This window comes from Geotrypetes seraphini, chromosome 1 (assembly GCF_902459505.1).
Source record: "Geotrypetes seraphini chromosome 1, aGeoSer1.1, whole genome shotgun sequence".
NCBI lineage: Eukaryota > Metazoa > Chordata > Amphibia > Gymnophiona > Dermophiidae > Geotrypetes > Geotrypetes seraphini.
The window spans coordinates 366,103,960-366,126,543 of NC_047084.1; the positions used below are offsets into that span (position 1 = coordinate 366,103,960).

The 22,584-nt window shown below is 39.6% G+C and overlaps 1 protein-coding gene across 24 annotated transcripts in view; it reads right to left on the bottom strand.

Moving 5' to 3' along the window:
- Positions 1–22,584, bottom strand: part of ADGRL3 (adhesion G protein-coupled receptor L3) — a 1,804,713-nt gene that overhangs the window by 202,108 nt on the left and 1,580,021 nt on the right. The window lies entirely within an intron of this gene.

The window sequence follows — 22,584 nt, forward strand, 5'->3', positions numbered from 1 at the left end:
GGAAATTTGAAAGATATTAATAAGATAAAAGTGATTCCAATTAACAGCAAGATTAACTGTAAGATTGGGTATATAAATGCTAGATCAGTTAAAAATAAATTAGATATTATTTATGATTTAATCATTGATAAGGGCTATGGGATATTATGTGTGACTGAATCTTGGTTGTTGAAGACTGATGTGATAGTGGTAAGACAATGCTGTCCTCATGGATATGAGTGGTTCTGGGCATGTCGAGAGAAGAAAAGGGGAGGAGGGGTTGTGGTGTTTGCTACAAAGGAATTTGGATTGAAGGAAGTAGGAGTAATGGTGTGTGAGTCAGGAGAATGTTTGGTGTTACAAAATGAATGGATAGTTTTGAGTGTGAGTTATGTACCACCTGGTGTTATTTCATTAGAAGGATTTCATTTTTTGGAGTTCTTGTTAGGATTAACAATAGATATGGAAAAGTTATGTATGATAGGTGATGTTAATGTGCCATTATCTCCTGAGAAAATCCTGGCTGGTAAAATAGATAATGAGCTCTATTGTGTGATGGAAGGTATAGAGTTAGACAAAAAAAAACCAAAAACAAAAAAGTCTGTGGAGCGTCTCACTTCCGGCTCACCACACAATTGTTTCCCACATACTCACCTTTATAGGACTCCCAGGGACCCCTGAAGAAGACTTTTTGTCGAAACGCGGACCGTGTTGGGTCCTGTATCCCTAGCGGAATAGGTCCCTTAAGGCTCTTATGTGGATGATTTATTTTTATGTGGATGGAATTATTTTATGTGGATGATTTCAGTGTACCTTTGGAACTTTGACACTTAAATAAAGTCCATTTAGGAACATCGTCACTCCACAGAGTTTTTTTTTGGGTTTCTCTGGATTTTCTTCTTTGTGGATATTTTGGGGTCAATTCCTTTTGTTTTTTGCAGGTATGGAGTTAGAGCAACTAGTAACAGAAAGTACTCATAAAGCAGGAAATGTTTTAGATCTTTATTTTTATCTAATCATATGGTAGAAAGGTTAGAAGAATCAGTAGTGGTTAAGAATGTCACCTGGTCGGATCACCCTATATTAACGTTTAGTTTTTATAACATTCCACCAAAGATAAATGAGCGGAAGTTTAAAATGACAAGACTTAAGTTTGATTCAAAAGATTTAGCTGTAGTTTTGAAACAAAATTTGAGCATTGATGATAACTGCTCCGTAAATGGGGACATGGATTTATGGCATACTTCCTTGACATCTGCACTTGATATTGTGGTCCCACAGGAATTAATTATTGATCGATCTAACTTAACAATTTGCCTATGGAGATCTGATGTGGTTATTCAAGTAAGAAGGGAAATTAGGCAAGCTGAGAGAAAATGGAGAAAAACGAGGGACCCAGATAAGGATGGATTTATTATAAGACTTATGGAATACAATGTGTTGTGTGATACTGAGCGAAACAGATATTTTAGAAACAGAATTACTAATGCCCAGAATAAATCTCAGGAGTTGTTTAGGACATGTAAATTTTTTATTACATGGGAACAACCAACTTAATAGTGAAGAACAATCAGATGCTGATAAATATGCTAGCTATTTACAGAAGAAATCAGGGGAGAGTGGGCACAATGATTTCATGGGAGAGAGTAATACAGAAAATGGTGAGGATAAATCAATTGAACTTTGGCAATCTTTTGACCTTGTGATTAAGGAAGGGATTAGTGAAGTAATTGCTCATATTTCACCGACCCAAGCTATTTTGGATCCTTGTAATTCAGATACCTGTTACATCAAGCGTTTTTGTTACTGCTTTTGTTAATAAATCTTTAACTGAAGGAGAACAGGTTGGGCAGACTGGATGGACCATTCGGGTCTTTATCTGCCGTCATCTACTATGTTACTATGTTACTATGTAACTACCTAAGGCATGTAAGGAATCAACTGTTTGGATGTTGAGGATTTAAAAAACTTTCATCCTATTTCTGAAATTCCATTCTTAGGAAAAGTAATTGAGAAAGTAGTATTGAATCAGTTAAATCAGTGGTCTCAAACCCTTTGCAGGGCCACATTTTGGATTTGTAGGTACATGGAGGGCATCAGAAAACATAGTTAATGTCTTATTAGGGTCAAGGAAGATTATATTTTTTTCTTATTAAAGAAATGACAACTTTGTATGAGGTAAAACTCTTTATAGTTTATAAATCTTTCCTTTTGGCTAAGTCTTAATAATAATATTGTAATTTATAGCTAAAGAGACATATGATCAAGAAACTGTTTTAGTTTACTTTTGTTATTATGATAAACATACTGAGGGCCTCAAAATACTACCTGATGGGCCGCAAGTTTGAGACCACTGAGTTAAATGATTATATACTACAAAAAATTGCCTTGATGAGTTCTAATTTGGATTCCGACATGCGCACAGTCAAATTGTTAATGATCTCAGTATTGGAGACCTTCAAATTTCAGGTTTATTATAAATTTGATTAATCGCTTATTCAAAATTCTAAGCGATGTACAAATCAATAAAATTACAACATTTTAGGGGGAAACAGAATAAACACTTAAAACTAACCTAACAAAAACATTTTGAAACAAAAGGAGAGGATGGGAAGAGAAATACAAGTTGTGGATAGTAAGTAAGACCCATATGGGAAAAAACAACAGGAATGGAGAAAGCAATGTGATTTAAAAAAATTATGAAATAGGATTCAATTGAGGCTCCTGGTCAGGCTTTCTAGCTATCAAATGCGTCTTTAAACAGAAAGCTTTTTAACTTGCTCTTAAATCTTTCCAGATTACGTTCTTCCCTTAAATGAATAGGAAGGGAATTCCATGTATGGGGGGCTGTAACAGAGAAGATTAATTGCCGAGATGAGGAAAGGGATAGATAAATGGAACAAATATCTCATGGTATCCTTAGATGTCTCTGGTGCATTTGACACTGTAAATTTGAAATTATTAGTGAAATTGAAACAACTAGGTTTAGCAGGAGATGTGTTAAAATGGTTCACATCTTATCTAAATGAAAGAGCTTTAAGGGTGAGAAGTAAGGGTGTGGTGTCAAGAATAGTGGAAGTTAAAAAAGGAGTCCCACAAGGATCAGCCTTATCGGCAATGCTGTTTAACATCTATATGGTCTCATTGGGGAAGAAATTTAAAGAGATGGGTGTGGAATACAGAATATATGCCGATGATATTCTGTTCTTCTTCCTGATAAAAGACATCCCTAATATATCTTGCAAAAGTATATGGAAATGATCAGAAGTTGGATAAGTGAACATGATTTGAAACTAAATGCTAACAAAACGGAGGTAATGGTGGTGAAAGGCCACAGAGATAATTTTGAGTTGGAAAATGTGATTGTTATGGGGAAAAAACGGCCGGTAAAAAAGGAGATAACTGTCCTGGGAGTGTGCTTAGATAGCTGTTTGACAATGGAAAACCAAATATTAAAAATAACTTCAAATGCTTTATAGATTGAAGCCAATATTACCAGCACACAATTTTCGTACTGTGGTTCAGACATTAATCCTGAGTAGGGTGGATTATTGTAATTCACTATACTTAGGAGTTGTGAAAGGGAACTTGAGAGCTTTGCAAATGCTTATCAACTCCACTGCAAGATTAATCACAGGGGCTCCTAGGAGTACCCATATAACTCCTGTGTTGAAGAAATTATACTGGTTACCTATGCAACAAAGAGTGCATTTTAAGATTGTTGTGATTATACATCAGACAATGTTATCATGCGTCCCCAAAGATCTTACAAGAATTCTTCCAGATCTATAAACCGAGAAGAGAGCTTAGAGATGTAAATGGGATGAAATTAAGTTTGGAGGGTGGAATGTTGACTATGCATGCTAGGATCAGAGCATCAGTGATATCTGTGGCTGCCTGGTATCCTGCGGTTTTGTATGGGGAGGATGAATTTTAAGAAAATATTGAAAACTCAATTATTTGCCAATGCCTTTTTATGCTACGGTATATTTCAGTTGATAATCATCTTTTACAATTTTTCTGGCATCAATGTGTGATTTAAAGATTGCTTGTATTTCTGAATTGATTGAATTTGTGCTCTATTCCAGGGGTGTCAAAGTCCCTCCTCGAGGGCTGCAATCCAGTCAGATTTTCAGGATTTCCCCAATGAATATGCATGAGATCTATTTCCATGCACTGCTTTCATTGTATGCTAATAGATCTCATGCATATTCATTGGTGAAATCCTGAAAACCCGACTAGATTCTTGGCCCTTGAGGAGGGACTTTGACATCCTTGCTCTATCCCTATTATAACAGGGACAATTAACGATGTTGTTTAGACATGTCTATGTTATTTGTGATAATCGGAAGGAAACAAGATTTTATGTATGTGGTATGGAAAGCGCATAGTTGTATGCGGTATATAAATTTTTTAATAAATAAATATGGACGTGCTAGCTAGATAGCATGGTGGTAATGTCAGCGTGCTAGCTGATTAGTGCATCCATACACCCGCTCCCCAAATACCATATTTTTTGCTCTATAAGATGCACCTCACCATAAGATGCACCCCAGATTTAGAGGAGGAAAACAAGAAAAAAAAAAACATTCTGAACCAAATTCTCCTGCCAGGCTCTGCACCCAACCCCACACTCCTTGCCAAGCTCTGCACCCTGTCCCCCGCCTCCATGCCAGGCTCTGCACCCTGTTCCCCCTCTGGTGGTCTAATGGTAGGCTGGCACAGGGCAGACAGGGACAGGGCAGGCAGGCCTAGTTGCTGGCAGGCAGGTAGGGACAGGGCATGCAAGCAGGTCTCCCCCTCCCAGGCATACCCCCCAGGCAGGAAGGCAGTATCCCCCCTCCAAGGCATCTCCTAGGCATGCAGGCAGTACTCCCCCCTCCAAGGCAGCCCCCAGGCAGGAAGGCATCCCCCTCCCAGGCAGCCCCCCACTAAGCAAGCAGGCCTCCCCCCTCCCAGGCAGCCCCCTCAGGCAGGTGGGCCTCTCTCCTCCCTGGCAGCCCCCCCCCTGGGCAAGCAAGCAAGCAGGCCTCCCCACAGGCAGGCAGGGCCAGCTTCTCCCTGCTCCTTATTGTTAATTCAGCAGGGCAGGCAGACAGGTCCCAGCCTCTCCCTCATCCCTTCCTACCCCCCAGGCAGGCAGGCAGCAGGCAGGCCCCGCCCTCTTCCTTTTCACCCCCCCCCCCCAGGCAGGCCCTGGCCCTCTTCCTCCTCCCGCGTGTATCTTTTTTAAAAAACTTCTGGATGAGGCACCTTGCTGAGAACAGCGCACCAGGCTGGCTGCCTGGTTCCCACCACTTCCTCAGAGAACTGCCAGCTGCCTCCTCTTCCGTTCTCTCGCGTAGCGGCGCCCCAGGTTTCCTGTCTGTTCCCGCGCTGCTTCCTGCGAGAATTGAGTTCTTGGCGAGGCGCCACATCCTGAAGTTTTTTTTAAAAAAGGAACATGTGGGAGGCATCGGTAACGGGGGGGGGGGGGGGGGGGGGGGGGGGGGGGAGATTCACTCCATAAAACGCACCTTAATTTCCACCCACTTTTTTGGGGGAAAAAAGTGTCTAATGGAGCGAAAAATACGGTAAATACAAAAATAAATAATGTGCTTTTAGCTCAAGGATGGCAAACCTAACAGCTTAGTAAAAGGGCCCTTTAAATGTTTCATATTTATATGGTCAATTCACAGGTGCTCACAGGAAAGAAAATACAGTTTCTTTTTAGCAAAGCTACCTGGGTGCACTCATAGCTGTGAGTTTTGCTACTCTCAGTTGTTGGATATTATCTTCAGTCTAACTGAGTTCCATTCAAATTGGAATTGATCCCCTTAACACCTTGTCCAGAACAACACAGACAAATCATTACTTTGCTGGTCAGCAGTTATTGTTTTTCTTTTCTTTTTGACAGTGAGACACATAGACAATACTTCATCACTGATTAAAGAAAAATCAAATAGCAAACAATCAGCTTATGAATGAACCCAGGCTAATACAACTTCTTAGTGATTCTTCTTGCCTACTGATCACACGTCAATCCAGCAAAAAGCAAATGTAATTTCTTTTCATTTCTATGTATGACAGGCAAATGTCTCCCCCCAAATCCTGAAAACAGTAATACAAAACAATGAGACAGACATTTTTTAGAGCACTATCCTCGTCTTTTACGAACACATTGTGCGGGTTTTAGCGCTGGCAGTGGCAGTAACTGCTCCGACACTCATAGAATTCCTATGAGTGTCAGAGCAGTTATTGCTGCTGCTGGTGCTATAACCCGCGCTATGCATTCATAAATGAGAGGGTATATTTGAAAATATATTCTTAGTTACTTAGCAATAGATCTCTGTACCCAAATATAAGAGAATGTGATAGGGCCATCATAAAAAAATGAGTGATATACCCACAAACCAAATCACACCAAAAACAAAAATGGAAGGGAGTCACGAAAAACAAGATAAAGACCAGAAGTGCTCAATAAGAATTATTTATTAAAAATGTCAAAACTGTGAGGCAGTCCAGATGTAAAATGTTATACATTTGGACCATTGTCCAGATGGAATTCTGCATGCAATAGGACCCCCAACACAGTCTGTGTTTTGGCAACCTGTGCCTTCCTCAGAAGTTCATATAACCTTGATGTTCCTCACTTGAATGGAATAAAACACTAATAACCAAGAGCACGTAATGTGTGTCTTCCAGATTCACTAGCACTTTTGACATTTTTAATAAATAATTTATATTGAGCATTTCTGGTCTTTATCTTGTTTTTTTCTTTTTTTTGTGGGAATACCATCAAGCCAATATTTAATGCTAATTATGGGGTCCTTTTATCAAACAGCAGTACAACGTGACCTCAGAGCATCCTTACTGAAGTAAAATGACTGATTTTCCTAATTTATTTTGGTATTAATGGCCACATGCTAATTTTCTCATTAACACATGTTCATTAGTGCATGAGCCCCACCTAATATATATATATATTTTTTTTTTTTTGAGGGGGTGGGCGCCTCATGAGCTAATTGATTACTGCCCAAAACTGTCTATGAACTAACTGATTAGCACAAAACATGTCCACTCTCTGTCCCCAAATGCCTCAGCCTGCCCTGCTGTAATTCCTTTTTTGTTAAGGTAAGCATGTGTTAGTGCTTACAGCAGCTTTGTAAAAGGGACTCTATATTTTTACTGACCACCAGAAAACAAACAACAATAATAGAGTACACCCCCCCCCTACTATATATTCACAAATAAATTTAGGGGACTCCAAAACCTTAAATCCTGCTCCCTCCCACCTCCCAGACCTCTTCACACCTTACCTTAAAGCTTTGGTGATCTGGCGGTGAAGTGGGGCAGGAGGCATCTTCTTATATTCCTGCTCCATGAAAGCCACAATCAAAAATGGCTGCCATGAGTTTCTGCAGCGGTCTCATGAGTTCCTTCAGTCTTGTGAAAGCAATTTTTGATTGCTTCTGCCCTGCTTTACTGCTAGACCACCACAGCTTTAAGGTCAAGGAGGCAGGAGACTCAATAGTACTGGTGGAGTATAAACCACAGAGAGATCAATATTCAGTTGGACCTCATTAACCAGATATTCAAGAAGTTGCGCCAGGGCATAGTATGGATGTTGGGTGGGCCAAAACTCTAAATGTAGGGGGCCTGGGAAAAGGAAGAAGCAATATGGATTGCTTTGAAAAGAGAAGATGGAACTTCTATCCACTCGGGTGTTATCTATAGACCTCCAACTCATCACAGCAAATTGACAAAGATCTGATTACAGATATACAAAAGTTGGGAAAGAAAGGGGAGGTGCTGTTGCTGGGTGATTTCAACCTGCCAGATGCGGACTGGAAAGTTCCGTCTGCAGAATCAGAAGAAGTAGGGAAATCATGGATGCCTTTCAAGGGGCTCTGCTCAAATGGTGATGGAACCCACGAGGATAAAACCAATACTGGATCTGGTGCTCACAAATGGAGCCGAGTGGGGGCTCACCTGGGAAGTAGCGATCATCATATGGTTTGGTTCAATATAGTAGTCAAAGTGGAAGGTGGCCACACAAAACTCAAAGTCCTGGATTTCAAATGTACAGACTTTAGTAGCATGGGAGAATACCTGAAGAAAGCTGATTGGATGGGAAGACATAAGAGAAGTGGTAAACAGTGGTCCAAGTTGAAAGGTGCAATAAAAAGAGCTACTGACCTTTATGTGAAGAAAATAAATAAAAATAAGAGATAAAGGAAACCGATATGGTTCTCCAAACTAGTGGCGGAAAAAAATAAAGGCAAAAGAATTGTTGTTTGTTAAATATAAAAAACCTCAAGAAGAAGAGTACAGAAAGGAATACTGGATGAAACTGAAAGAAGTCAAAAGAGATACGTCTGGCGAAAGCACAAGTGAAAAGGCAAATGGCTATAAATATAAAAAAGGGAGACAAAAATTTTTCAGGTATATTAGTGAAAGGAGAAAGAAAAAAATGAAATTACGAGACTGAAAGAAGGTATTAACTGCTATGTGGAGAGTGATGCAAACGTGCTAAACTAATACTTCTGCTTGATATTCACAGAAGAAAAACATGGAGAAGGACTGTGATTAGTTAGCAAAGTTACTGCTGAGAATGTAGTGAATACCACACCATTCATGGAAGAAAGTATTTATGAACAATTGAAAAACTGAAGGTGGACAAAGCTATGGGACCAGACGGGATCCAGAGAGGTTCTGGCGGGTTTTCTTAAAGATTTGTTCAATAAATCTTTAGAGAAGGGAGACGTTCCACGGGACTGGAGAAGAGAGGATATAGTCCTTCTTTACAATAGTGGTTGCAGAGATGAAGCGGGAAACCACAGGCCAGTAAGCCTCACTTCAGTTATTGGAAAAATAATGGAAACATTGCTGAAGGAAAGGATAGTGAAATTCTTAGAATCTAATGGATTACAAGATCCGAGGCAACATGGGTTTACTAAAGGTAATGTAATGTAATGTAATGTAATTTATTTCTTAATGTAATGTAATTTATTTCTTATATACCGCTACATCCGTTAGGTTCTAAGCGGTTTACAGAAAATATACATTAAGATTAGAAATAAGAAAGGTACTTGAAAAATTCCCTTACTGTCCCGAAGGCTCACAATCTAACTAAAGTACCTGGAGGGTAATAGAGAAGTGAAAAGTAGAGTTAGAGGAAAAATAAAAATAAAATAAACATTTTAACAAGACAGCATTGATCTAAATACTTTGGAAGGTAGAAGAGAGGAGAGAAAGGAATAGAAGCAGAAGGGGGAGCCGTTGAACAGTAGAATTCTGGAGAAATTTAAATGATAGAAATAGAACAAAACAAAGACAAAAGGCAAAACAATAGATAAGATTAAAGATAAATCATAAGCAGGAAAGAAAAATAAAATAAAACTTTGTCTTCAATCCACGGTTTCAGCGTCAGTGATGAAGTGGAGCAAGTAAGTTTAGGAGGAGCGATTGACGTTTCCAGAAAGGGCTTCTTCAGGGAAGAGACTTGGCAGACAGTCCCAGGATGCCTATGTCTCCTCCCCTGCGATGTTCTCCCATCCATGCATTCCCTCCCAGACACACTGCCCGTGCCCCAGCCGCTCCAAGGAGGCTGCCCCAGATGAGGCCCACGGTGAATGCAGGATTCTCTCCTCTGCGGGAAAGCCGCCCGGAGCCGACAGTCGATCTTCTTAGCGGATTGCATGGGGGGAAGAGTTCACACTCTTGGTAGGATCGGGTCTGTGTGCTCTCGGTGGTTGTGGCTGGTCTCGTTGCTGCTTAGGTGTAAAAGCAGTTGATCTCCACTGCTTCTGATATTTAAAAGCAGGCAGATTGATCTCTCCAATGGACTGCAGGGGGAGGAGTTCACACTCCTGGCAGGATCGGGTCTGTGGGCTCTTGGTGGTTGCGGTAGGTCTCGCTGCTGCTTGTATGTAAAAGCAGTTGTTTTTCTACTGCTGCTGATATTTAAAGCAGGTAGATTGATCTCTTAAACGGGATATAGGGGGAGGAGCTCACATGCCTGGTTGGATCGGGGCAAGGGCTCCTATTATAAGCTGCTTAGGTGTAAAAGCAGTTGATCTCCTACTTCTGATAATATTTAAAAGCAAGCATATTGATTTTTCCAACGGAATGCTGGGGGAAGAGCTTACTTGTTTGGCTGGATCAGGGCAAAGGGCTCTCGGTAGTGGTGGCTGGTCCTGTTGCTGCTTAGGTTAAAGGTAAATCATGCCAAACAAATCTGAATAAATTATTTGACTGAGTGACCAGAAAATTGTATCAAGGACATGCACTAGATGTAATTTACTTAGATTTCAGCAAATCCTTTGACACGGTTCCTCTTAGGAGGCTCTTAAACAAACTTCATGGGCTGGTTGATGGAGAGATGCCAGAGGGTGGTGGTTAATTGCATTCGCTCAGAGTAAGGAAAGGTGAATAGTGGAGTGCTAGAATCGATTATGTTCAATATGTTCGTGAGCGACACCGTTGAAGGTTTAGAAAGTAAAGTTAGCCTTTTTGCGGTTGATACTAAAATTTGTAACAGAGTGGACACCCTTGAGGGAATGGAAAAGGATCTTCAAAAGTTAGAAGAATGGTCTAACATCTGGCAACTAAAATTCAATGCAAAGAAGTGCAGAGTGATGCATTTGGGGGGGGGGGGGGGTAGAAATCCGAGGGAATCGTATGTGCTGGGAGGTGAGAGGCTGATAAGCACTGACGGAGAGAGGGACCTTGGGGCGATTGTGTCTGAGTATCTAAAGGCATAAGACGGTGGATGTAACCAGAAAGATGCTAGACTGAATAGAAAGAGGAATAACCAGCAAAAGAAGGGAGGTGATGATGCCCCTATATAGGTCATTGGTGAGACCACACTTGGAGTATTGTGTTCAGTTTTGGAGGCCATATTTTAAATTCTGGTGAAGGATATAAAAAGACTTGAAGTGGTCCAGAGGAAGACACCGAAAATGGTAAGGGGTTTGAACCAAAAGAAGAATGAGAAGAGACTGGAAGACCTAAATATGTATACCCTGGCGGAGAGAAGGGACAGGGGAGATATGATACAGACGTTTAAATACTTGAAAGGTATTAATATAGAACCAGATCTTTCCCAGAGAAGAGAAAAATTTAAAACTAGAGGGATAATTTATGGTTGCAGGGAGGAAGACTCAGGAGCAATATTAGGAAATTCTTTTTCAAGGAGAGGGTGGTAGATGCCTGGAATGCCCTCCTGAGGGAAGTGGTGGAGAGGAAAATGGTGATGGAATTTAAAAAAGTGTGGGATTAACATAGAGGATCTCCAATTAGAAAGTGAAGGATGCAAATTAAAGAACTAAGGCGGTACTGGACAGACTTGTATCCCATATGTGGTGATTTGGTGTAGGATGGGAGGGGAGGGCATCAAAGGGAACTCCACTAACATGGAACATAAGGATGTTACTGGCCAGACTTTATGGTAGCTATCCTGCAAACAGGATGGCTGGATAGGTTGGAGTGAGCTTGGACAGCAACTTCAGCATTTGGAACCTAGGACAATATCAGGTGGACTTTACAGTATGTTTTTCAGAAATAACATAAGAATTGCTGCTGCTGGGTCAGACCAGTGGTCCATCGTGCCCAGCAGTCCGCTCACGCGGTGGCCCTCAGGTCAAAGACCAGCACCCTGAGACTAGCCCTACCTGCGTACGTTCCGGTTCAGCAGGAACTCGTCTAACTTTGTCGTGAATCCCAGGAGGGTGCTTTCACCTATGACAGACTCTGGAAGAGTGTTCCAGTTTTCTACCACTCTCTGGGAGAAGAAGAACCTCCTTACGTTTGTACGGAATCTATCCCCTTTCAATTTTAGAGAGTGCCCTCTCGTTCTCTCTACCTTGGAGAGGATGAACAACCTGTCCTTATCTACTAAGTCTATTCCCTTCAGTACCTTGAATGTTTCAATCATGTCCCCTCTCAATCTCCTCTGTTTGAGGGCGAAAAGGCCCAGTTTCTCTAATTTTTCACTGTAAGACAAGTTAATCTAATCATGAATTGTTAATGAATATAACTAATGGGCAGACTGGATGGTCTTATCTGCCATCATTTACTATGTTACCTTTCATTGAGAAGCATGGGAGATTAGGTCCAGTAGAAAAGGTGATGACTACAGTTTTTTAGGAATTTTTTAAATTTATTTTCAGCCAGTCAGCGACCTGATCTAATTTTTCAGAAATGGAAGAGTAGCTAGTAGGCAAATGAGAAATGAAGGGGTTGAATATCTTCCGCGTAAATGAAAAAAGTGAAACCAAGTTACTAAAAACAGGAAAGTGAGAGGAGAAAGGAATATACAAAGAGATGTCATTGCGAGATAAACTATAATACAATACAATTTTTGGGGTCCTTTTACTAAGGCGCTCTAAAACTAACACACCCATTATATTCTATGGGCGCGTTAGCATTTAGCGTGCGCTAAACTTTAGCAAGCACTAAATCGGTTAGCGTGCCTTAGTAAAAGGGCCCCTTTATTTGTATACCGCCAATACCTCAATGAAGTTCACAGCTGTTTACGTAAGTAATTATGGTGATACAAATTAAAAACGAGTATTACAATATTTAGGAATTATAAATAACAAATTCATGTAACAGATATGTCTTTAGGTCTTTTTTTTTAAGATTTTGATTGCTGGTTAATATTAGTTGGCAATGCTTTCCACACTTTTGCTGCTTGATATGCCCATGTGGAGTTAAAAGTTCTATTGTATCTGAGTTTCATAGTGCAGCACCTACACAGGAGAATTTAACGCCTGTTCTGTTCAATTTTGTTTTTTCCAATCTGTTTTTTTTATATTCCACGTACCATCATCTGGGATCGCTGAGGAAGAAGTGTTTCTTCGAAACACGGACCATGTCGGGTCCGGTCTACATGAATACTAGGACCTGCTTTTGGATTTTTATTATATTTACTTTAAGTATATTATACATGTTTTTATGATTTTTTTTTATTAAATTCCTGCATCTTGTACATTATACTGCAGTTCTAGTTTTGTTTTCTGGATACTGAAAAGTATAATTGTTTCTTAGGTTCAAAGAGGATTATTAGAAAATTTAACGAGATGTGGCATATAATCAGGAGTTTGTCCAAATCGTATTTTATATAGAATACAATAGAATTTATAAAGTATTCTCCCTTCTATAGGTAGCCAGTGTAATTCACGTAAATAAAGTGTAATCTTATCAATTTTTTTCAATCTGAAGATTAATCTAATGACTGTATTCTATAGTGTTTGGAGGTTGGTCTAACCAAATGATCTAACCAAACCGTATCGACCTTTCCCAGATCCTGACGCATACTATAGCTATCAACCTTGTAATCTCCCTGGGAATGCCCAGGCTAATTTCTTGTTGTAAACCGCCCAGAACTGAAAGATATTGGCGGGATAGAAGACATCAATGTAATGTAATGCAATTATTATTATAAATTTAAGGCAATCTAAAAAGGTGACATTGTAATAGGCCAGTTGAGACAAAAAAGATTGTACTAATAGGTGGAATTGATAAATTATCAAGTGAGCTATGTGGCCCAGAAAAGGCATGAGCTATTTCTTGATAAGTAAACTACAACAGCTCTGGTTAATATGCCATTAAATCACAAATTAAAAAAAAGGTAGAGTCTCAGCAGATCAAGAAGCAGAAACAAAGAAAGACAGCCAGAAAGGACAACAACCTTTCTAGCTGTCTCTGCTCTTTGATAATGGTAATATGTTGTTGTGTATATATTTTTGTTTACATTCCTAGCACACTTAAGTCATACTGTATTCATTAACCATTTACTTTTAAAGAATAATGTCTTCAGAGGAATCCAAGATGGCAGCAGCTCATGACCCGCGCTCCTGAGTCGGCCCGACAGCATTCTCATTTTTCCTACCTTTACAACGATGCCTCATACCAAGCGCAAGGGGTTGAACCCTCAACACCACGAACTTCCTCCTCAATGCAAAAGAGGTCAATTTGTAAGTTCGCGTCCATTTTGACTCCCGCAGTTTTTGTGGGGTGATGACGGCGCTTTCCCCCGCTCGAGGAGAAGTGGAGGATCTTGTCTGCGAAACATCTTTGTCTCCCCCTATTGCTGTTCCACCAACGCGCCCTGCTTCACACGCAGCAATGCCTGAGGAGCCCTGATGAATGGAGAGTGCAGGGGAAACCACAGTTCGAGGGGCAGAAGCCGCGAGAGCAACGCAGGAGCAAGGAGAGCTGGGAGCTGACAAGTAAGTCAGCTCTCTTGGTTAAACCTCTGGTGGTTACACTGGAGAGCATTTGGGAAGTTCTCTCCAGTTTGAACACCACTGTAGCCAAGTCTTCAAGAGAAGTAGCAATTCTTGTAAGTACAGTTGATTATCTGGGACTTAAATTAGAAGGGAATAAGGAAGATTTCTCCAGCAATTTAAAACAAGTGAATGAAAAGGTGGAAAAGCTTCAAGAATTAACATTTGAAGTAATTAAGGATAAAAATCAATTAAACCGTAAAGTTGAACAATTGGAAAATTTTAATCGTCGCTTGAATATACACCATTTGAATTTTCCTAGGTCTCTGGGGGTTTTCTCCTAATGAGATGTTTAAAAAATATTTGGTTGAATTTTTAAAATTTTCCCCTGAATGTATGCCACCTGTTAATAAAATATACTATTTGCCAACAAAAAAAGAAGCAGGGGTAAACCCAGAGGCTGAACAGGTTAACTTAAATGCTGAAGGTATATTAAATGTTACAGACCTTTTAGAATCAACTGTATCTGAAACTTCTGAAAGAGTGACATTGTTGGTTGGGTTGGTTTTTGAACAAGATGCAAATTCAATTTTTTGTTTATATTTCCGATCTCCACAAGTATTGTTCTATAGGAAAAAAGTTTATATGTACCCCGATGTTGCTAGACCAGTGGTTCCCAAACCTGTCCTGGGGGACCCCCAGTCAGTCAGGTTTTCAAGATATCCCTAATGAATATGCATGAGAGAGATTTGCATATAATGGAAGTGACAGGTATGCAAATCGCTCTCATGCATATTCATTAGGGATATCTTGGAAACCTGACTGGCTGGGGGTCCCCCAGGACAGGTTTGGGAACCACTGTGCTAGACAAACACAGGAACGTAGGACATTGTTTCTTGAAATGAGGCCTGAAACAGTCTCTTTGGGAGCTACATTTTTATTAGCCTACCCTTGTAAATGTCTAGTTAAATATTTAGGAGTTATATTTAGGGGTTAAATATGTTTTATTCTCCTGAACAACTGCGAGCCTTCTTAGATTTGAAGAAACTAGCTACAGGGATTGTTTAGTTGTGAACAGCATTTAGTTAATAATGGGATTCATTGCTGTTAAGTCTATTCCTTGATTGATTATTTGAATTAATAAGTTTCTCTTCACTTATTCAGAATTCCTCCTCCAAAGTTTTGTGGTCTAAGGAGCTTTAAAAACATTGTTTACTTTCATTATTGTGTTGATATTGTATTAAATTTTTCCTTGTATACTTTAGGCTGTATTACTGTAACAAGAGTTTGTTCTTGTAAATATAATTTGAAATTGGAGAAATATATATATATATATATATATATATATATATATATATATATATATATATATGTGTGTGTGTGTGTGTGTGTGTATGTATGTATATATATATATATGTGTGTGTGTATATATATATATATATATATGTGTGTGTGTGTGTATATATAAATAGACAAATGCAATCTGTTCAAGAGATTATTCTCATATATATATATATATATATATATATATATGAGAATAATCTCTTGAACAGATTTCATTTGTCTATTTTTTTGACTTGTGAGGGAGGGTAGATACCCAAGCAGGATGGGAGGACTAGATCACTACTGCACCAGTTCAGTTCTTGCCTGATTATGTAGCACCTTCTTAGCATAATGCTAGAAATGTTAAACTATTTTTTTCACTTATATAACGTTGTTTCACATATACAGTAAATCCCCTCCTCTTTGTAGTCTCCCACAAAGTCTTATCATATATTTATAATATCCTCTGTTTCCAAGGCAACAAGAGCATTTAATTTATTCTAGGCAATGCATCAGCCGATAAATGGGCCTATTCATTTTGAAATTGAATATAGTATCTGATTTCAATGGAACAGTCAGATTTTTTATTTTGCTATTTTCCTTATATACTGCATCTAATGTATTTAATAAAGATTTTATATCAACTTTATAAGGCTTTTCAGCATGTAATCCTGTGGAAGTTGTGTGAGGCAGGGTTAAGAGAGGGTGTTCTGTGCACTTTAGCTCACAGTATTGTGTACTTTGATTTAGAACATCAGAAGACAATAATTATCCATATAGATTAGAACATGGTATATGTGGTTCTAAAGCTATCCATTTAAAGTTAGAATTGATGTTTGTCATTCACATACAGGGATTCATTTTTCTGGGTAGATGTTGAATATCACCAAATAAACAGATACATTCCGGAACTGTCTGCGGAACACTCCTATTCTCTCCTAAATCAAGGCTGATAGTATTTGGATGGACAGTAGTATCCAACAAAATTCTTCTGGTTTGCAGCCCAGAAAACTGAAAGAAAAGCACTTAGGTGGTCAGGGCCTGATTCTGTAAGTGGCACCAGATGTAGCAGGCAACTGGAAAATGGGCACTTGCAGCATGTAGATCATGAACAGGTGCACTTACAGAACTGCAGCTGGCAAGGACCCTAGGCACCAGAAATGTAGGCCAAGGTTTTATAGCCCTATATTTTCGGCACCTAGGGTCCTTGCAAAGTCACATCCAATGGTACCTAGTGATGCCAAAGTCTAACACTGGCCATAAACACACCCACTTCTGGGCTTCATCATCATTAGGCACCGTGAGGTACCATGGACCCACGCCTTGCGGCGCCTAATTTTTAAAAATGTATTTTTACTTGATTTTTAATGGCACGACCAATTATTGTGCCACTTTAAACCAATTAAAACACTTAAATTATGTGCTGGTAGGTGTGATCCAGGCGCGATCTAGGTAATTGCCAGCGCCTAAATTTTGGCAACCCTTGCAGAATCAAGCCTTCAGTACCTGATGCTGACGGAAGTGTTTTGGAATAGTCCCTAGAATTTTTAATATACGAGGGTCATTTCATAAATAATGCACACTATTTTTTTTTTTTAATTTACTGTATTTTTTGGACCATAAGACACAGTTTTTCCATCCCTGAAAAGGGTCTTATGGACCGAATACAATTTTTTTTTTTTAAACACCCGCTCCCGGTACCTTTTTGTAAATGCCGGTGGTCCAGCGCGGTCTTGGCAGGAGCATTCCATGCTCCTTGCCCCTTCCTCGATGGATGACTGCCCTTTCTTGATGTAGAGTGTGCCCCCTGCCTGGTCCCATGCTGTTCTCTATGGCAGCAACAGCACACACATTGCTCCCTTGTGCTTTGTAGCGCCACCCCCTTCCTCAGCCAGGATCCACATAATCCCATCTCTCCCATCTAGTACCTCGCCTCAACGCGTATTTCTTTGTACGCACTCCCCGCTCTTCCTGCTCCACCATTAGTCTCTGGTCCAGAGCTCCTCCCCTTGCTGCGGGTTAATTTTGCTCCTAGATCCCGGCCCCACCCTCCCTCCATGTCCATTCCCGCTCTCTAACGCAGACTCATTGCTTCTCCGCCGGCTCCATGGCATACAGTCAGGGCAGAGGGTAGAAGGTGGTCTACTCCTACTACAACGGTGAGTATCGGGAACGCTGCTGCCTCCCCCTCCCCGAAGCACGGCTGGGACTCTAGGCTCCGCAGCAGCAAGGGGGATGGGCTGCTTCATTGGGCCCGGTGGGGGGAGTGTCATTGTGCTCGTAGTACAGGGGAGGGGGGAAGGAGGTCTGAGGCCCTGAAGCACAGGGACCTTCTTTATAGAGGGAAGCCAGCAGCAAGTAACAAAGGCTGCAGAAAGCCCTTCACTCTGTTGAGATGCTCAGCTCCAGAGCCACAAACTCCTGCACTTCCAGTGCTCAAACGCTGCCCTGATGCATGCTCATGCATCACCCACATGTCCCTAAAGCATCTCATACACAGCCCCCTGCATCTTCCCCCCTCCCCATGTCCCTAAAGCATCCTCAGACCACCAGACGCACCTACATGTAGAGGAGGGAAAACCAAGAAAAAAAATTCTGAACCAAATTTTTTTTTCTTGGATTTCCTCCTCTACAGGTGGGTGCGTCTTATGGTCCGAAAAATACGGTATATGTTTTATTTTTTTCAAGTATTTCTTTACAATTCTTCAATATAGTCTCCCTGCTTTGCAATGACTGAGTCCCAACATCCGGGAATCTTCATTATTCCATCCAAGACACCGTTTTTGATCAATTGCCGAATGGCTTGGGTATCAGCGGAAGAAAGCTCTTCTAGAGATGCAAAACGATGTCCACGCATAGGTTGTTTTAACTTTGGAAAAAAGTTCAAAGTCTGGTGGACTCGTGTCTAGACTGTAAGAAGCATGAGGCAACACCTCTCATCCGTATTTGTGTAGTTTTTCAATGACGATATTCCCTATGTGCGGGCGAGCGTTGTCGTGAAGAATGAGTGGCCCAGCCAAGAGCAACCAAGGTCGGGTTTTGTGCATTTTTGGCAAAAAAATCACAATAATACACTGCTGTGATACTTCTTTCACATGGAACTTTGTCTGTGCTGATGATGCCTTCATGATCATAAGCAAAAATCATCATTTTTTGGCTTTTGATTGAGCTCGTCAAAATTTTTTGGTCATGGGGAAGATGGAGTTCTCCACTCATCATTGAAAAATTATGCAAATATGGCTGGGAGGTGTTACCTCATGCTCCCTACAGTTTAGACATGAGTCCACTAGACTTCAACCTTTTTCAAAGTTGAAACAACCTATGATTGGACATCATTTTGCATCTCTGGAAGAGCTTTCTTCTACCAATACGCGAGCCATTTGGCAACTGAACAAAAACGGTGTCTTGAATGGAATAACGATGCTTCCCGGACATTGGGCATCGGTCATTGCAAAGCAGGGAGACTCTATTGAAGGATTGTAAAGAAATACTTGAAAAAAAAATAAAACCTGTAATTTTTTTAAAACAGTGTGCATTATTTATGAAATGACCCTCGTAACATGGGCTAGAGTTAATGAAAAACATACTAACGAGTTTATTCATCACTTTAGTAAATCTGTCCCTTTACTGGAGTACTCAAATGCAAGTAAAACTTGATAATTACATTATATTACATTAGTGGACCTGTTGGGCCACCGCGTGAGCGGACTGCTAGGCACGATAGACCTCGGGTCTGACCAGCAGAGGCATTTCTTATGTTCTTATTCCGCCATTACCTTGCGGTTCAAGGCGGATTACATCCAAATTAAAAACAAGAATTACATTCAAAATTTGAAGGAATAGAATAAGCGATGACATAAAATTGATTGATTTATTTTTTTTCATCATTAAACAGAGGTAATGAACCTTGCCTATACTTAACTTATAACACTGATGTATAGTGCAAGAGTCTTCATATATCTCTTTTGAAAAAACGGTCCTAAGGTAACCTGACATAATACCTTGTACACACGTGCATTCATACATACACATTGGATTTACTAAAGAGTTATAATGATTTGTTTTCTTGGGCTTTTTAAAACATTTTTTTATGATATTTATTTGGTTTGGATTTAATTTTGTTAATAACTTTATAGCCATTAAAGGAGAGACCAGGATGATACAGTGCTTTTCTCTTACTAATGTAGAGCAAATTAGTAGCATATATTATGCCAGTTAACTCATACAATGGACATTAAACTGTTGCTCTCTCCTGCTCTTAATGAAAGACGAGAGCAGGAAGGATGCCAAAAAGAAAACCCAACACATATTTGACTGATTTCAGCTTAACATTACGTTTACATGAATAGTTTTAAAAATAAAAGCATTCTCAATTTTTTTTCTTTAACCTTTTGAGGGGTCCTTTTACTAAGCTGCAGTAGGCATTAATATATATTTACCACAGGTTAGAAAGCACTAATGTGGGACACATTCAAGCGTTTGCGGTAGTTTTGGGATCTGCGAACACTACCACGTGCTAAAAAAAATAGAATTCATATTTTAGCACTGGGGCATGTCTAGGGGTAGAGAGTAGGTGCATTTTACACTAATCAGCACAGCTGCATTGCTGCGTACTAATCAATTAGCATATGATTAGCGTGTGAACCCTTACAACCTATAAATAGGTATTGATAAGTGCTATTATGCTAATGGTCATGTTGTAATGGAGAAATTAGCATGTGATCATAATTGGAATAATAGAAAATGGGGACATTGTACCTCCATGCTAAATGTGGCCTCAGCACATGGGAAAGACCTATCTAGGGATAGCACTGGCCACTTTTTAGTGCTGCTCAGTGAAAGACCCACCCCCCTTTTAAAAAATATATTTATTGAAATTTTCAAAATACAAACCAAAGATCAAGTGCTTGTAAGGAAATAGTATTAGATTTTCCTGTGACATATTTTTCTGCATAATTCTCGTAAATTATCCTTTTATTTCATTATAATTAAGTCTATGATAATGTGGGGATTAAATCAAGAAAATAATTTTAAAAGGAAATTGCTAATGCAATACACAAAGCACATTAGTAGCATATATCACTCCAGTTAAAACTCATAACGCGGACAAAAATGACACATGCATTTGCCAGCTAACAGAGAGGGAACAACTGTGTGTATGATGTTAGAATCAAATAATATACAATGATTACTTTCCACCGAAACTAAAGCGCCAAACACCCATTACAGATGAAAGAAAAAATCCTCAGGTCTCAGGTGAACCAAATACTTACAGCTCTACCTCCAACACCCTGAGTGGAATCTGGAGCTCTTTTTGCCATTTTGTTTTTCGGAGCTTTTCGGTTTTTGGAATTTCAGATAAAAGAGCTTGTACCTGTACTGCTTGATGTGCTTTTTGAACATTACCCTTTGTGTGAATAAAATTGAGTGTGCACATGATGGATTTAAAAATATCCATGCTAACTAGTGCAAAGTGGAAATTCTTGGACTTATATCTAGGGAAACGTACAGCTTATCAATGTGAGAGGGGAACTGTTGGGTACTTTGTAGTGACCTAGATAGGCCACACTTGCAGAAAACTGACCTGAGAGGACCTTTGAAATGTCTTATGTTCTCATACCCCAACTCAAGAGAAAGCCCCCCCCCCCAGACAGAGAATGGGCAGAACTCACACATGTGTAACTTACAGAACACTAAGTTCAAGTTCAAATTTATTTGATAAATCGCCTATTAAAAACATTCTAAGCGATGAACAATATTAAAACAAAATATAGGGAAATAAACAAATTTTAAAACAAATTTAAAACAATTTTAAGACAATATGTTAGACAACAAATGTTATTAAGGGACAAGTCAAAATGCTAGAGAGTTTCTTTTTACATATGGCCTAGTGACAAACATGATATAAAAGGGAAAAGGAAAAGTTACAATATTTTAAGCAAGAAAAAACATAAAAAGGATAAAAACATAGGGAAGGGGGAAGTAATTTTAAAAAGACAGGCATATTAGTATAGTCGTTTAGTTATTAAAAGCGTTGTTAAATAAAAATGTTTTTAAAAGTTTTTTAAAAGAGATAAGGTCTTTTTCTTGTCTAATATAAAGTGGTAAAGCATTCCAGGTTTGAGGAGCTAAAACAGAGAACATTTCATTTCTCCTTGTTCCCACAATTTTTAGGGATGGGACCGATAGTAAACCTTGGGATGATGATCTTTGGCATTGGTATCTTTGGCATTTAGACACACGTGTGTGTACCTGGTAAAGCTGATAATTTATTAAAGAAAATAGGTGCCTACTTTCTTTTACAGAATAAGCTCCCAACAGGCAGCCTGTTATAGAACTGACCTCATAGGACCAGACTGTGCTCCAAACTTGGCGCCAAAAGAAAATGGTGCTACGCGTACTCCTACAAATATCACGCCCCCTTTTGAGCTACCCACCATGCCTTATAGATTGGCATGCAACTAGGTGCTTGCACAAAGTTTAATGAGTGCCTTTTAGCTTTAATAACTGGCTATTAGCACTCAGTTATTGACAGTTAAAAGCTTCTTCTTCATTTAACGTGTGTGGGTGCACAAATTTGGTCACGCAAACCTGGGGACCATATAAAGAATCCAGGGAACAATGCCTCATGTTACATGCTTCTAAAAACAATTCAACCAACTCACTATGATAAGACATCTAGATGAGTGTCTGTCTGTACATAAATAGCAAGGAAAACAGATTTCACTGCTGAACAGTAGGCGACTAAAAGCCTCTGTGTATCCTCTGTATATACACTGCTATTTTCAGGTTCCTAATGCACATTATTAAGAAAGCAGCTTCTGTCTGAAACTGGGAGAAACAGTCATTTGCTATAAAAGGGTTGCAACTGTGCACATTTCCATTCCATGAGTTATAAATAAGTGTAACAAGCAGAGATGGGCAGAAATACTGTCATCTGTGATTGCGATCCAACATGTAAACCATTAGCCTGGGAAGGCTATAATTCTTCATTTTTTTAAGTGAATTTTTGGTCCAGCAAGTTCCTCCTGTTCCTTTGGAGTTCTAGCTCAACCTTAACTAGCCTCTG